Here is an 18119-nt window from a genome sequence, read left to right on the forward strand (position 1 = left end):
CTGATTAAAAAATGAAAAAAAAAAGTCAAAGGTGGCAAATGGTTTCAACATAGACAGACAGACAGACAGACAAGATATTTTCTACTTTGACAGATGAATGAGCAATTAGATTCCAGTATACCTCTTGTGTGTGCAGGGGAAAGGAGGTGAAGGAGAGTAAGGGGGCCTGAGGGTAGAATAATATGATCTTACATTTGCAAAGAGCCGCCCACTCTGTATACTAAAATAAAAATGCACTACTTTTCCCAGATAAAGTCAATACTAACAGAACAAAAAAAAATGTTCAATGCTTCATAAAAAACCAAAAAAGTGTTAACTGTTCCCAGTTAGATACACCATATAGCGTGGTCTCTAGATTAGTATATCTAATGAACTAATGGCAGAAATGTACAATTCTTCTTTCCGAGGAGATCTCGAGCCATTGGGTCACCACGAGGGAGCACATCCCTGCAGGCCTGCCAATCCCAGAGCCGCTAAAATCTTGCTAATCAAATGTAACATGAGGCTCTGGTTGGAAATGTCATTCTTCAGGCTGATAAGAGCAAATTAGGCCAAAGAAAAAAAAAAGAACTAATGAATGGTGGAATCTGGATGGCAAATAATGAATCTTTCTATCAGTCTTCATGCTACTTTGGCTTTTCCCTGTGTTTCTCAGGCTTGTTTCTAAAAGATACCGAGAAAAAAAATGGATGGTAACCCTTAAAGTCAAAAGAAGTTCAGTCAGTTACATTAATAGTGCGAACAGATTAAAAAACACACAACAATCCACTAAACAGAAGCAGGCTATAAATATAAGAAAAATAATTTCCCATCATTGAGAAATTACAGTGAACTGTGCATAGCTATTATACATGTCAATAGCTATGGCTGACTGGAAGACTAGACTAGTTTTTCTAACAAACATATTTTCCATGTACTGACCAGACTGCACATATCTAAAAATCACACACTCAAAAATTTTACAAACTTGTTTTTTTTTTTTACGGAACAACGCACTCATTTCCTCAAACCACTCATCTGCTAAGATGTTGTTTTTTTTTACTAAGTAATATGTAGACATTCATTAATGATCAAAATGCCTCTGCAGTGCCTCACCTGTTAAGCTGCATGCCCAATCTTTGGTTGCCATGGAAACCGAGCGGGTCAGCAGGGCAGCAAAAAATCTATGGGCCTTTTGCAGGAAACAGCATTAATTAGGTAAAATTGTGCAGTTTAATCAGTTATGACAGGTTGCAAAAGAGCAGGGCCTGCACCAGTGAACTCATGCAAATGGAGAATGCCGACAGATCAATTCCTTTTCTTCAGACTCCAAATTAAAGAGAGCAGACCTTCATTCCAACCTTCTTCGCACCATCTCAGGGCAGACGTCGGAATAATCAACTTCATTAAACTTAATCCATTGAGACTGTTGTAATTGCATCTTTTTTCCCCCTTCTTTGCGTATAAAAATAAAAATCACTGCATCGACTGGATGTGCCCTAATATGAATAGCCATTTTTTGCCCGTACAAAGTCAAAGCAAACTTAATCAAGATTGGAAAGTTGAGGACACCACAAAGTCCAAACCAACGAGCCAGAGAACAAATTTCGTCCAGTTGCACTAACAGAAGTCACCAGATGACACAGCTCTTGCCATGTGTTACAATCTAAAGTGTGAATAGCATTATATTTCACAGCATCTGAAAAAGGACTGCTGTTACCGTTAAGCAAACGTTGTAAACACTGATTCTGACCAATTTTTTTTTCTGTTAGGAAAGAAATGGAAGAACAGAATGAGAAGAAGGAAAGAATGAACTCTTTTAATAAAAGAAATGGAAGTTATTCTTTGTAATTTTCAAACACCTCTCTTATTCTGACTGTTCTGATACTTTTTTTCCTAAAACAATAATTTTCAGTAACTTGTCAGAGGGAATAAACTTTCTGATACAAAGCCAATTGACTTTTTAAGATTTCTGAATCAACAATTTGAGTATAACTATCAATATTATCTTGTGAAAATAAATTAAATCATTTTGTGCAAAATTACTGAGTAGTTACTGTAAGTAAGTATCAGGTTAGACTCAGGAGAATGTTATCAGTGCAAAGAAAAACTGAACAATATGGACACAACTCATTAACATTCCTCTCCAGCAGCAGAAGGACAGTGTCCCAAACATCATTACCAAAAGTCGCCTCTTTAAACGGCGCCAACATGCGACATAACGCATCGTTTTTCCTTTCAACTACCGTAACCTTCATTTCACACCACGGCCTACAACAATCATTAGTCATTATCACAATCATCATCAGCAATGTTTAACATTTTTATGTGTTTTTTCTCCTTTTTAAAAACATTAGGTTAATGTTGTACATGTTAAATAGCATTGTAAGTGTCTGACAGAATAATCATTTGTCATGACTTTATACATTAATTCAACACTGGTGAAAATGATTTTCAAGTATTAATATATAAATGATGTCTCTTATGTTTCTCCCACAAAGGTCTGTCTCTCTTAGCCAATCTTCACCTCGTCTGTTACTTTTTTCCTTCCTTTAAAAATATACAAACTTTTTTATATCCAACTTTTTTGCATGCAAATGAATAGTCACAACTGTGAAACTACAACTCCATCAACTCTCCCCCCCCCCTTTACACCACCACCACCACCAGCATCAATGCCCCCATGTTGTGAATTATGAGAAATTAATCCCCCTTGATCCATAGTCTTCTCACTGCAGCTGATAACTCCTTGTAATCCCTAGTTAACTAATCTCTCCTCAGTAATCCTTCAGGTGTATCAATCTGGAGCCTATTTCAAGAAAGAACTATAGCCCGTAAATTGGTCTAAATAAGACCAAAATTTCAATCTAGTTTCACCCATGATAAATCAGTAGCTGTCCAACTGAAATAAATATTACAATGTTTTATAACAAAAAACATATGGATAATGTTTTCGACCAATACTATTGCAATATAAGTGATGTGTGTGTGTGTGTGTGTGTGTGTGTGTGTGTGTGTGTGTGTGTGTGTGTGTGTGTGTGTGTGTGTGTGTGTGTGTGTGTGTGTTTCCTTTTTAAAACATTATCATATACGTGTCATTGACTTTTCTTGAAAATTCATTTACTCTTGATTACAATTGAATTACAGAATAAAAAGCTAGCAATATTTGGTCCTTTCAAAAAAAAAAAATAATAATAATAATAAACATATATATGAAAAGGATGTTATAATTATTTTCAACCAATCATGCACTGCTTGATTTATAACTGCAGCTCTTGGGCTGTGACTGCACATCTGCAGCTTGTTTGTCTCTTCAAGACAATATGTAATTACAGACTCAGATAAAAATGATATCTTTTAACAAAGTTATACAAGGAACTCCCTGTTTAATGATGTTCTGTTTAGGTTTATGATGGAGAAAATTAGTCTCAACTGTCTGTATGATGTTACTTTTGCTTTTAAGTTTGCACCGCAAGGGTCCCGTGATTTGCTCTCCCCCCTGGACCTTTATGGCAGTGAAGAGTGCCAGGACGCTCTGCTCATGGTGCCAGCCCTTGCTTCCACTCATGTAGGCCCCATACCATGGATTCTGCTCTGGTAAAAAATGCTGAATTCCTACGGAGGACTTTCCTTATTCATGATATATTTCCTAATTAAAATTACAACCCGGGCTGTGGTCTTAAATTACTGAATTATTGGATCCAGATTTGAGTAAGATTGTGGGAAAGTGAAGCTAACCATGCAGTGCCTTCTTTTTTGTAGCAGATTAAGTTGTTGGTTAATTGTTCACCAAATGTGTTTTCCATATTTCATCATAAACAGACAAAGTGTGTGGTAATAGCAAATGTATCTCTTGTGTAATGGAGTGGATGATACTTGTGTGCATGTGTATGAGAGAGAGAGAGAGAGAGAGAGAGAGAGAGAGAGAGAGAGAGAGAGAGAGAGAGAGAGAGAGAGAGAGAGAGAGAGAGAGAGAGAGAGCATGACACAAGCATCACCCCTATCCTGATAATAAGCCAGGATAACACAGCCGACATGTAATTTTAGGATAATAGGCTCATCTGGGGCAATTAGTGGGGCTGATTACAGTCTCAGATAATTAGTTTACTAATTACTTGCAGCTGAATCAGATGTGAACTTTCTATGACCCTTTAGTTCCTAACACAAGACCTTCATTTAACTTATAATATGAACCAAAAGCAGTTAATGGTAATAATGGGTTTGAATAATAACAAAATTGAACTTACCTCTAATCTACCTAACAACTGCAGTAAGCAAGTCTAAAAACTGTAAATGAAACATGTATATTATATTTTTTTCTTCAAAAATAGCTTAAGTAGTCTAGTCCACATTTTTAAATACAAAACAACATGAATATGTAAAAAATGCCTACAAAAATGGACTTCATCTGACACCGTTTTAAATTTTAAATAAAATTGAACACTATTTTGATACTACGGTGTACGGAAGGGCACACATCCCATCATATTTCTGCCCAGTCTTCAAAGAGGGCACAGGAACCAAGCAGCCCATTACTTGCCACATAACAAGCCTCTAAGAATTATTCTAATTGAAAACAAGATAACAACGCATCATCCGCTCTACCTAATGGGCTGATACACCGCGCAGTTTTCATCTGGGACCCTGTTCCACCCCAGGGGACTATGGTTTTCTTAATCTTGAGTTCCTCTAACTCAAAAACTATAATGCACTGGCCAAGATGGAATAAATGAAACTCATCAAGAGAAATGAATCTCATCAAAGACAGGAAAAGCATCACATTTTTCAAAAGAAGGAAAGGAAAAAATAGAGAGAGTGACTGATGAAGATAAAGGATAATTTCTGGGATCATCATGGAAGAAAAATGCTTTTTAACCACATTTGGAAAGACAAAGTTAATTTTCCAAAATTAGTGCTATTTTATGCACCTTTCCCTACACTTAACATTTCTAGTGAATCCATTGTTCTCAAAAGAATAAAATGGTATTATCTACAAAAATGATTACTTTCTTGCTTTAATTTTGTCAAAAATAAATAAACAAACAAATAAGTAAATAAATAAATAAATAAATAAATAAATTAAAACAATCGCAATTGTTACAGAAATGATAACAAAATCAAAAAGGATCACATAAATTTTCTGTAGTAGGGTGGGACAAATCGGACAGAGAAAGACTCAGTTTACACTGGAGAATCACAAATTTTAATTAAACAGGGAGGGGAGTAATAGTCCAAACAACCTTCAGGGAAGATGTCACCAGTTGTGCTCCCTGTCAATGGAAAGAATGTGGAAAGCAATTCAGTATGGAATTCCATGATAAAATGTGTAGGAGACAGAAGAGATCAATTATAAATATAAGTTGTTCAAATGAAAGGTAAGCTTAACCATCTTCATGCTAACTTTTTTGCCAATAATGGAGTTCTCCCCCCCCTCAAAACACACACACACACACACACACACACACACACACACACACACACTTAAATAAAAAAGTGTCATAAAGTCGTAAAGATAACATATAATGCCATTAAGATTTTTTAGCATTTTTTAATGGATCACTGGTCACATTATTCAGGTAATATAAATTCTTTTACAAGCCCACAGACTGGTTGAAAATACTGCACTTATATATTTACATACATTTTAAAAAGAAACTGAGGTTTATGATGTTTTCTGATGTACTCAAAATATTCAAATCTTTATCATTTTTTTAATCTAAATTCCCCTTTCAGTCTGCTTCTTCTGACAAATACATCCCCTGATCTCTGTCACATCATGGCCCTGGACCACAAAAGAGCTTTTGCCCAAAAATTGGTCTTTACTTTAAGACCAAGATATTAGCCTACTTTGACCCAATATAAATCAGCAATCATCCAATGGAACGAAACAGTGGGCCCCATTTTTTCATCAGGAAATGCATTGTTTTTGTGTTACAGACCAGTAATTATCTCAAGTGGACTACTACGGGCCTATCATGGACTAAAGCAAAAGTTTATAGACACATTTTCAGGCTAAAGGTCTTTGGTGAGCCAGACCTCAGCCTCAGTTGAACTCTGTTAACCTACTAAACAATACCTATATGTTGACAATATCCTCTCTATGATATTATTTACAACATCCGATTATCTACGTCCACAGAGTCAGATGTCTCATTATGAGATCTCGTTTTTAAGACAAAAACGTCATTGGGAAGATGCTAGTCTGTAGTTTACAATACCATTCTTTGAAAGGAATTTCTCTTTAACTTTCAATGCTTTGGTAATTAGAAATTGGTTTTGTGAAATTAGTTTTTTCCTTCTCAAATCATTATTGTACATTTTCATGACGAAAGAAAAAAGGAAGATTTGAACAAAATGCTCTTGCTGAGTGGTTAGCCTTTGAATAACCTATTACAAGCAGTTTTATTACTATATGTATCAATTACATTAGATGATGTCATAGAGGAATATTTCTGTTGCTCACTTTAAGTCTAGTAAAAGTATAAAGATAAATGATTTAAAAAAAACAGAATCAGAGGATATACACAAATTCCACTGATATTCACAATTTTATGTAACAAAACTTGCCATTAAGTTTGAGAGTGGAAAATACAGATTTTATACGGAACGTGCTAAACCATTTGACTAATCACAAAGTGAAATTCCATCGTATCCTCTCCATTACCAATATGTAATAACTCCCCAAGCAACCTACACAAGATCTGCTGACATACTGTAGAAAGACTATTGTTTAGCCTAGATCAGCCAGAGAAAAAAATACAAGCTCCAATGCTCAAATTATGGAAATGTATTGTGAGATAAAACTAGCTGATAAGGAGAAAACATTTGTTTCTGACATGAAATTAATCAGGGCCGAAACAATTACGCCGAACAAGAGCCTTGCCCTGTTGTCACTGCAGACTGATATTCATATCATTTTTGCGTGCTCATTTTTTACTGTGTAATTTAATGTAAAGCTAAGATCTTCCGATAAGCAGGGGAGGTTTTGCCTTACAATTAGGGTTAATTCCACTAATACATGCAGCACATGGTTTCAACACGGGAAGTAAAAAAAAAAAAGATGTGTGCAAGCCTACTTGGTCACACCTATATATCTGGATACTGGAGAAAAAGAAGGGCATCCAAGGCCATCCCTGGATCAGTAACATACACTCAGAGAGACAATACGCCTTTACAAACCAAGCCAATTTACAGCTTGGAGTTAAGAAATAAAATCCCCACAGGTGAATTAAAGACAAACACCACGCTGAAGAACAAAGCCGTCACCCCTGCATCTGTTACACGACACCCACACTTAAAAGAAATTCTTCACACTTTTGTGCCACTGAAGAAATGTGGTGCCAAAAGACAGCAAAAAAAGTGGCATATAATTGTAAGAATGTTAAAATATGATCTATGCTGTTAATAACATACAAGCAAAATTATGTAGAATCAGATGTCGAGTTAAGGTTGACAAGTGACAAGTTCTTCTGTCTATGCCATCCACGGAGTCGTGCACAAGACGACAACCAGTGCAACCTCGACTAAGTGTCACTGTCATACAATAACCACTGATAATTTTGTGCATTTTTTCCCAACCTCATTCAAAAAAAGGACCCCGAGTAACAAGTTTTGTTGCGCTGTGATTATCGTTTTTGTGCCTTAATAAACACTAAACAAGAAAAGCACGATATATATGCATGTGAGTGTTTGTAATACGAGCACGTATGATTGCTGTCTGCATACCAGGTGTTAGAGAGCTCTCTGCTAATCAAAGAGAGCACATAAATGTATCACATGTTACCTACTCTCCAAGGCTTAATTAGTAAAACCATAATGAAATGACATGTCATTCTAGCGTGCTTTTCTTTTTGAAAGGTGTTGATTTTCTGAATCACGCACTGCTGCTGAAACACGAGGCTTATTAATGTTAATACCATCCAGAGGGAGAAAGGTGGCAACACGACAAGCACTTTCTGCTGCTGAACTAATTGAAAAAACACGTAATTAAAAGTTGACGTGATAACAGTATGTCATCTGTGGCTTAAAACAAAAACCCTCCAAAAAAAAGTTTAAGTCACTCAACATCCTATTTGATAAGTGCCATTCTGGAAAGCAGACTATAGTGCTTACCCTCTTCCTCTCAGCATAATCACTAGGGTTTCACAAAAACAGATGTTGAAGATTGTTCAAAAATATCTATAAAAACTGTCCATCATAATTGTCAAATATAACATGTTTTTTGCCACCAGGTGGCAGGTTTGGCTGTTGGTCTTCCCATCTGCTTCACTGTCTTAGAAAAAAGAAGGGAAATCTGCCAAAAATAAGCTTGTATCTGATCTTAAAAAGTGATTATTTACTTTTCAGTTGACAGGTAAGATCTTAAGTGTGAGTATTATGTTACGGCCTAAACACAATGCATATTTGCTAGATGGCGCACTGTTTTAAAACATCTCAGCAGCGATGGTAGTCTACTTCACAAAGAGGCTAATTTAGCAGTGTACTTTTGGGTATGCAAAATGTTGGGAGGAAGCACACTAAGTGAGATGAATTACTGTCTGATCTTCGCCATTTGAACTTAGCTGAGAAAGTCAGCGAATGCTGGCACACAATTAAGTAATTCCAGTATTAGATGTCTTCCGCTGACATGAATGATCCATCACTTTGCTGTAACTAAGATAAACAAAAATGAAAAAGACAACATTACAAAATGGTCACCGGTAGCTAGAAATCTCTGCATCAAACTCTCTCTCAAAAGAGAAAAAAATCCTTTTCTTAAATTACTTGAAAAGAATCCATTGTGATGATACAAAACGCCTCAAAACTGCTTACTTTAGAAAATTCAGGAAAAAAAAGTGTTTGACTCATTATCCACCCCGCATACCCCTGTACTTATTTTACTGCCAAACAATTATCGGCTATATCCTAAGGTAGGGCACGCCAGATAAACACTTTAATTGCACAAGATTTGATAAGTTGGATTGTAAAACAGGTCACTGGCTTGAGGGAAGGCAGGCCTCCTCTGCCAGTTTCTATCAAAACTTAACGTCTGCTTAATTATTATCTTGTCAAATGATTACATGGCCTGCGGGGTTGCATTAGCTGGGCATTCCTCTGTGGAAATAACGTGCTATTTAGCTCGCTAATCCGCCCCAGTTACGAGCGCATGCAGTTCCCAGAGAACGGCTCTGATCTGTACAGTGAAACCTGCTTGTCTTACGTTTCCCTTTTCACTGAGTGAAACATCTTCAGTGACATGCAAAATAACAGTTTTTACATTATCAGGTATTAGAAGGCAGTGTCTGGAGACCTTATTAGCCTAATGACTTGTCAAGAGGTCTTCTCTTGGAAACCACTGATACTGGAAATCTACAAGTTTTTAATGGGATGCAGCCTTCCAGAAATGAGGCCTTCAAAACAGAAAACATCACTCTCTCTCTGTGGTGTCTCTCTTTCTCTCTCTCTCTCATGCGCTCTTTTTGTGTTTACCTCCAAAAAGCACGATATAGCAATCTTTCCAACTCAGCAGAAACATTCTTTGTGTGCACGTTGCCATGCAACACATTTCACAGCCAAGCAGGAAGATACAAATAATAACATGAATGTAAGATATTTTTTACAATCCAAGAAAGCCAGCGTACACAAACTTCCACTTTTGTACCAAACACAATAGTTGACACTGACAAGTAAAATATCTCAATAGGAATGAAATAAGGTTAAGAGCTGTACAAACATATCATTATGAAACTAGATTAAAAAAAAGGGTGAAATGCTAGTAAAGGCAGGGGCTATCATCTGAATTAATAAAATGATGTTTAAAAATCTTGTGTAGTAAAACAACTGTATGCAACCCTTACCATTTAAACTTGTACAGCCATTATAGTGGCTAAATAACCCAATGGCTTGAAACAAAGAACTCTAACTTCCCTGCATACATTAGTTGATATATGGGTACTTCATTATGAATCTATATTTCCTTCATAACATACATAAAATTAGGTGGCAGACATATCATAATTAAAAATTGAACCATATTACATGGATGTTGACTGGCACTAAAACAGTATAACCCAACTATGAGTAAGCATGGAAATGCACACAAACTAATACCAAACCAGTACATGTATCACTGACTGTTATTAAAATACATTATTTAGATCCAGAGACAGACAAAGAGGCAGACAGACTGATGAACAATACCAACAAGAGAGGGGGTATACTGAATATGAAAACACATGCAACAAAAGACCTGTAAAAGAGAACATTTCATAGGGAGCTGAGGGTTTGGTACATTATTAACTTGTGGTCCAAGGACCTGTCTCACAAAATAACCTAAATCCAAAATTGGTCTAAACTTTAAGAACATAATTTTAGTCTACCTGACCCAAGATAAACGAGCAGAAACCAAATCAAATAAGACAATGTGTCGGTTTTATGGCATTTTTTTTTCTTCAGAATGATACTTACTTAATATAAGTGTAGAGCTACTGATTTAACTTGTGACTTCCAAGTATTCCATATTTATGGTAAAAAAAGTTTAGACCAATTTCTGGCCTATGTTATTTAGTAAAACTGGGCCCAAAATGTTTTTTAGAAGCAGAAGCAGTTTTCTGCCAATGCCAGTGTTCTCAGTCTCATCCTGGTTGACCTGGTGGCATGTCATACATCACATATGATGGCAACATAGAGCGCATTCTCAACGAATTAAGCCAGGCTTTACAAAGCCGGTGACCTAAAAATGGCGGACGTACATGAAAGAAAAACCGCCTAATCTTTTAATAGTCTCTCCGCCTCTCACACGCCTCCCCACACGTCGTCCCTGCGGGGTACAGTAATTAAATCTCGGCTCCGAACATTAATATTTCTGTGAATATCTCTGGTGATATTATCTCCGTAGATAGTCGATTCATTGCTGCTCTACGGGCCAAATTATTCCTTTTTCGTCTCTGTTTTCAAACATAATAGAACAGAAGAGCTTTTTTCCTTCGATCGCCTTCAGCCGCCATGCTTTCTTCACCACGAGTTTAACTGATGAGCATGCGCACTTAATATTTCTCAGGTAGCTTCCGCATGGCGAACGGAGCCGAGATTTAATTACTGTACCCCGCAGGGACGACGTGTGGGGAGGCGGAGAGACTATTAAAAGATTAGGCGGTTTTTCTTTCATGTACGTCCGCCATTTTTAGGTCACCGGCTTTGTAAAGCCTGGCTTAATTCGTTGAGAATGCGCTCTTAGAGTATGACTTCCCTGTGACAGCAACATGATAAACAAACGAGAGAGAGAGAGAGAGAGAGAGAGAGAGAGAGAGAGAGAGAGAGAGAGAGAGAGAGAGAGAGAGAGAGATGGATGGAATAAGTAAAGGGACTGTACATGTACAAAGCCTTTGGTTTGAAAAATACAATACCAAATTTTTGTAGTTTCTCAAAAATTAACAGATTTTATGGATCATCACTTTATCAAGTTCCAAATGCCAAATACTTAAAAAGGTATATATTTTTTGGGCAAACACTTTCTTCACTAAGATAAGTATGTAGTTAAACATCTTCCTTTCATTCTCACTTTATCTAAAAGTGAACTTTTCCACCATCAGTAGCAAGTTCACTACAAAAGGAAGACACCATTAACTATACTGAACATTTAGTACAAGCTTCCTTAAAAAGAACTATGACAAATAATGAGGATGACAATCATATTAACTGTCCCCTTTAAGAGAACAACCATGCAGTTAGCAAGCAATATTAAAGATGACAAAAGTCCAAATATAAGTGCCAAGAAATAAAGACAACTTTCAAATCAAAGCTCACCTGTAAATATCCCAGCTTCAAGATGTTTTAATGGCGTTCACTTCGCTTGGTCTCTGCGTTAATAAGTGCCGTCAGATTCATTTCAGTCGCTGTTCACTGACTGCACACATTGAAACTGAATAAGATGAAAATTTACAATTAACCTCCTTCATACAATGGCATGGCTGATTTGATAAATGCAACATTAAATTAAACTACGGGACTTGTAAATACACGGCACCAAAAAGGGGGTTAAGTTTATTTGAGCAATGTGGGCTTTATTAATTTACTTATGCACTCCCTTGCTCAGAAAAGACTACCCATTGTTAAAAGAAACACAGGCAAAAAGGCCATCGGGTCACGGCACACATTCAGTTGATCCCTCTGTTAAAACCTTATGGCCCCGCCTCAGGATTTCCACTGGCTGTAACCAGATTTAATTTGCATGACACATACCAAAACTAATCAATAATTTCAAATAATTTCAAGTGTGTGGACTGCGGTAAAACAAATACAACTTGTTGAGAATGTATTCTTCTCAGACTGTTTATCCCAGTGAATGTACCTGAGCAAACAAAGTCTTTTAAAATAATTGTGTAGACCAGACATTTGGAGAGGGGGCAGCTAAGTGGAAAATGTTTTGTTTCACTTTTGCGTAACTTCTTGGGCTAGAGCGATGTGAAGGTTTTCGGCATTGACTTAACAGGGGTGCTGTTAATAGAGAAATCTTATCCCTGTCTTTACCACCTTTGACCCCCCAAGTCAAGTTTTATTTCACCATCCTCATTGAGGCTTGACCGCTGCTGACCAGGTGTGGATCGCAGTCAGTCACACTTGATTAAACAACAGCTACATATTTCCAGGTTGGGAAACATGCTTAATCTGAGCTTTGTTAACAGCCCTTTAATTTTTCTCCAATGAAGTAAGGCGATCCTTTTGAAATGCTATAAGGGGTGGTCAGAGGCAACAGGCTGAATGGCAAATCATTTGACACCGGCAGACAAAACAAAAGACAGAAAGCGGCAGGAATCACAAGTCCCTTGCTGTTACGCCATAGTTTTGTATTATGTCACCATTATCATAAAAAGAATAGGTACCACCAGTTCAATTACTGATTCAATCAGGCAAAACAAAGAAAGCCCAGAGCTCAGAAATCAAAAATACTATCAAGCATTTACACACTGTATACTATACACCCTCACATTCATCAGTTGTTTGGAGAAACCCAATCCCATATAATTATACCCCAAAACTGAGGGTCATTCATTAAGAGCAATGGCAGAACTCCCGACAGGTCAACAAGTAGCTCCGTCTTTCTCTGATAAGTGACTGCACATGCATTCGAGTGCGACCTAATCCTGTGTCCGCCATTTAAAACCCCCAGCGCTCATTAAGACTTGAGTGGCAGGTCCCCCTCGTCCCCCCAGGTGAGGCTGAACAGTCCCTGTCTTAGGCAAATTACAATCAATCTGTCTTTATCCCCCACTCCCCACAGGGGGGTCTATTCTTCAGCTGCAAGATGCATCTCATTAATCCTTTTGTTTGAGGTTGAAAGCCGTCCGAGAGGGCCTCTACCTAGGGACGTGACTGAATTCCATAATTAGGGAAGCCTTTTATTCAACCGAGATGCTATTAAGTTAATTTCAAATAAATGTATGAGTAATAACAGAGAAGCAATGCTGAGGAATGTGGGAACTCTAGCTGTCTTTAAGTTATTGTATTACACTGATAATCAACCGTAGTGGATTGGATGGTTAATTTCATCACTGCCCCGCCAGCAGAACACGTAAAGGGGGGCGCCAAAATGAGAAGTGTAGCCTGATGCACACAGTAAGCCAAACTGTAATCAATAAACTTGATAAATCAGTTAAACATACTTTACGCACAGAATCAATATTTTTTGAAGATTCTTACAAAAACAGAAAAAGGAAAAAAAAAAGAAAATAATAAGAAAAATTACATACCTGTCTAGTGTGTCAGCTATATTGTACAAAGTACAAAAGGCTGACTGTTTAAAGAATTTATAGGTGACAGAGAAATGAATATTGTCATGATTTTTGGAAGGGTGTCCGAGCATATCATTCAACCCCAAATCAACCCCCATTAATACTGTGATGGTAACAGGTAAGTAGGGTAGTCAGACAGGTCATCCTATCCAGACACACTTACACAAGCCTGTCTATAGTTAAGCTTCTTTAAATGGGATTATTATTACAATGACTTATTATCATTATCAAAACAATTAATGTAAAATTACTTATGGTAAAAGGTGGCCACCCGCAGCCTTTACTTACTACTGGATGGTTAGTTATGAAGAGTTTGCCTATGGTGTCTTCTACCTGAAAAAACAATTTTCTTTAGTCAGCTTTTTTTAATCATTTTCATATACAAAAAAACTAAAAACAATCGGAATCTAGAGCTTAGAAAAACAAACAGATATTTTATTTTCTTAGAATTCAAACTAAGGTCTTATATAACTTGGATTTACATATCATTATTTTCCTTTTAATTAAAAAGAGTTTGCTTGGGAATTTTTACGTATAAAACAAATATTATCATAAAAATTGTTCAGAAATTCCATAAATAAATTTCAAAAAGTGAAGCAAAATATTCTCTGGCAATGCACACATGCACACACAGATCCACGCAAGTTCGCACATACCAAACAAACCTAACTGGTGCATATGCTTAATAACAGAAATAAAATGTGTACTACATGGCAATATAGGGACATGGTGGCAAGATAGAGTTTTGGGGTTTGGAGAGGGGGTTATAGGGATTGGTGTATGAAAACAAAGTATTTCATGTTCTAATGTTAAATAATGTGCTTCAAAGATATCAATCTTACTAGGTGCCCCAGAAGCCCAACACGAGAACAAGGTGTACAAACACGGGGAAAATCCATCCAAGATTGTTTTCATTTAACCATGCCCTCTCTTGCTTGTTTGGATTTTCAAAATCAAATCCAACTGATTATTCACATTGGCTAATAGAGCAACTCCAGTAACAAGCCTTCATTACAACATGGTGCAAACAAGTTCAGCACCCGTTTCTGAGGAAATGTTTAGGGTCCCACTTGCTGGGCGCATGGCGGCAGATGACAAGATTGGCCAAATTCTTCCTACATCTTAATCAGGGCACTGTTAATATTATAATATGTCAGGAATATAATATGTGGTAACTAAAACAACGGTGAATAGGTCAATGATAAGGAAACAAACAACCACAGACAAATTGAAAAAAAAAATGGTTCAACAATAATAATAATGCTGGGACAAAAATGATAACTGAAGGCTATACCACATAGCAACAAAATGTCAATAACATACTAATTGGAATTTTTTCAAAGTAAAAGATACCTAAAATGCACAAAAACAATTATGATCTTAAGTGAAAGGAAAGGCTTGTTTACAAAATATCATCACAGACAAATTGTGAGCTAATTTCTGTAATCCTTTAATCTTCATATTTTGAATTAAAAAATATATATATAATGAAAAAAGTTTTAGCTCTTTTTAAAAAAACAACACTTCCACTTTCCCCTCTGTATTCCCCTAAACATTTGAGAGCAACAGAAAAATTACAGCAGCTAAATTAATTACACTGGGAAGAAGACGATAATGAGTGAATAACAGCTGAAAGGAAAAAGAAAATACAGCAAAAAATGCCAATGCACCTCTTCTCATTAATCTTAACTGCCGCCTTGGCACTCCATTCCCTGTCAGAGATGGGGGGAAACCTTGCTCGACCCTGCCAACTCCACGGACCAGACTCTAATTACTTCTGTATGTAATCAAGTGAAATGCTCCCAATGAACAGTTAATGAACACTTAACTAAAATTAAGTTGGAGGGAATGACTAGTGCCATATGCAGATAGCGAAGGAGAAATTATGCTGGGTCAAACGGAAAAGATTTGCCTGCACTGAAGAAAGAAAAAAAAAATGGCTTTAATTTTGCTTGCCGCTGGAGAATGTAATGGCATAAATGGTGATACAATCATTCAACCCTGCAGTGAAACAGTCAACACAAAATTGTTCCAAATGTTAAACAAATTTCATATGGCCATGAGCGAGGAGAGGTGGAGGATAAATGTTCTGGAATTTAACACTGATGTAAATTATAATAATTCAAAAACAGATTAGACTTATGTAAACTGATGAACTATTCAAGTATAATTCCACAAGGACTTGTAAGTTTAGAGAAATATATTACCCTTCCAAGCCCTTTTTTCCTTCCTCATAAATACTCACCTTAGCTGAGAAGTTACTCGTCTTTGGAAATTGTAAAATAGTATATCTGTCTGAATCCATTGTGTACATGTGTACTACAAGACTGGTCAAGGAGGGAGGGGGGCTCAGCCAGGGGGGGGGGGGGAGGATGGAGAAATAAACAGCTATTCACTGTAAAAGCCTTCGCCCTCCTGATCGATAGAACTCTCCAAGTATAAGGTCAGTGGCAAGAAATCTAATGTGTCTGTATTAATCAATGGCCCCAGCTCACACATATATATATGTTATAGACATTCCAGGAGAAGCAAGACATCAATGTAAAGTATGTCAGAGGCAGAGTAATGGGCACATGAAGAAGGCGTACTAGCAATAGTACTACTGGATATGTTCTAGGGAATACAGTAATGGCTGCATGCGTGAACTAAGATAATATATATTTACAGCATGCAGTCTTCTCCATCTCGAAAAAAAAAAAGGTTTCAAAGTGGCAAGTGTGCATCACTGGTGGAGCAAAAATGTCTGGTATATAAGTGTCCATGGTGTGTACAAAATATATACGAGAAATAAATACTAATATACATAACCCCCCTGGGAAAGAAAAACTGATACGTGTGAAACAAATGGGGTTGTATGTAAAACATGTAAAATCGTGTTAAAACATGGTTATGATGTACATCAACATCTGTCAACATTAAAAACAAATGCATATTTATGTTAACAAACTGATTGGCTACAATTAACACAAGTTTTGCTCTTAAAAAGAAGAAAGAAAGAAAGAAAAGGTAGATTATAGCAATAATGGAAATAAACAAAAGAAAAAATATTTACAGTTTGTTCACAAAATGGTAACCATGCAACACTAATGAAAAAATAAAAAAATAAATACACATGCACACAAATGTGTGTTTTGTTTAGAAAACGTGAAACAACAATAAAGAAAATAAATAGTGTTAAAGACAGCGGTAACTAATATTTGGTTATGATGAAACCTCAGGTGACATGTACAAACAGCTTTGCATGACCAGCACTCTGTCTGGAATCATGACGGCTGCTAGACCACCTGCTAATTGGCTGATAATTGTCAAGATGAGCTCTCTTACAAAACAAATTATTTATGAAACAATCGCCACACTGATGTCAGAATGCCACAAGTCATCTCAGTTCAAGAAATTTAACACGGATGGAAGTTCTTTAAGCATTACTCTTTTTCCCAGTGCTGTTTATCTATATATTTAATTATTTTTTCATATCAATTACCCTGGCATCCCTCAAAATTTGTTTTCTGGTCTCCTAACTGACAAAAATAAAACATATATATAGAGAAAGAGATCTTTACTACATAATCATTTCAATAATGAAAATAATAAAAAATGACCAAATGCATAGAATGTCAGCACATGCTGCATTGACCGATACGTGAACATGCAGAAGTCGTTCTCATCTGCTAAAAAGCATTACGAAATGTGAACGAGCTCACCACCCCAGAGCAGCTGAACCTTAGAACAAACTCTGCTGTGGCAGGAACAAAATACTCAAAAACGAATACCTGCCTATTATCCTAACCCTACTGCTGAGCAAACAGAGTTAAATAGCCCTGAAGCTTAATTGCCAAATTTACATATGACAGTGCCATTAGTTTACCCAGGTCCCCTATACTTAACCTTTTGTTGTGCCTCACACCTCATTAAGCACACAGAAACATGGGAGACAGATTAATCCAAATTGGAGATGAAATACATAATTCGCACTACCACTATTCAGAGACGATTTTCTCATTTTTCTCAAGATCCATTTCAAAGCCGCTCTTCTTGAGATGTGAAGGAATTTTCCCACACTCCCCGAGTTAACACTGGAACAATGTCTTTCATGCTGGTGTAAGTAGCCATCATTCTCTTAACGAGACAGATGTTAAGTGTGTCACCTTAATGAAGGAGCTCCTTTAATCCCTGTCCCAGGCCCCTAATGTCCAAAGGCTGGTTCACTGCCAATAAAGCTCCCCCTCTCAAGTCTACGGTTAAAAGGCTGCCTTGGTCTCTTAGTCTTTTAATGAGCTGTCTGTGACTGGTTCAGCAGCTAGAGGAATTACCCATACCGTGTGTAATTAAATCAGTCAATTGATTGACAAGCTTTGCATATGAAACTTTTGA

The 18119-nt window shown here is 36.8% G+C and overlaps 1 protein-coding gene across 3 annotated transcripts in view; it reads right to left on the reverse strand.

The window, feature by feature from the left end:
* The window catches only part of LOC106159310 (zinc finger homeobox protein 3), a 92377-nt gene that overhangs the window by 65061 nt on the left and 9197 nt on the right, over window positions 1-18119 (reverse strand). For all 3 annotated transcript variants that reach the window (XM_013535546.2, XM_013535565.2, XM_013535544.2), the window contains exons 3-4: window positions 14037-14081; window positions 11764-11878 (exon numbers count right to left, since the gene is read on the reverse strand). The gene's annotated coding sequence lies outside the window, so the exon portion shown is untranslated. The remainder of the gene's footprint in view (window positions 1-11763; window positions 11879-14036; window positions 14082-18119) is intronic.

Source organism: Lingula anatina, chromosome 4, assembly GCF_051362555.1.
Source record: "Lingula anatina isolate TDL-2025a chromosome 4, LinAna3.0, whole genome shotgun sequence".
Lineage (NCBI taxonomy): Eukaryota > Metazoa > Brachiopoda > Lingulata > Lingulida > Lingulidae > Lingula > Lingula anatina.